This window comes from Buceros rhinoceros, unplaced genomic scaffold (genome assembly GCF_000710305.1).
Source record: "Buceros rhinoceros silvestris isolate BGI_N320 unplaced genomic scaffold, ASM71030v1 scaffold15683, whole genome shotgun sequence".
NCBI lineage: Eukaryota > Metazoa > Chordata > Aves > Bucerotiformes > Bucerotidae > Buceros > Buceros rhinoceros.
In genome coordinates this window covers 1-329 of record NW_010403141.1, presented here as the reverse complement: position 1 = coordinate 329, position 329 = coordinate 1, and positions in this window count along the sequence as shown.

Sequence of the window (329 nt, the reverse complement as noted above, 5' to 3'; positions counted from 1 at the left end):
CCTGCCGCAGACCCGCACACCTCTCCCAGCAGCTCACAAAACTTCAGCCTCTCCGAGGTTAACATTTAACTGTGACCACTGCTTAAGACACGGGGAGGGGACCCAAAGAAACCGTCCCGGCCTAAAGGCTTCCACGCGGGAGGAGCCCCCACCTCTCCCACCCGGTGACGGAGCTGTCCAAAGCACGCCTAGCACCGAGCCGGGGCGGCCCCCGCGGGCGCGAAGCTCCTATCACACGCCCGGGAGAAGGCACCTCCCAACCCACCGGCGCTGCTGGGTCGGGTCGGGTCGGGTCGGGTCACCGCCCGCACCGCAGGTACTCGCCCGCG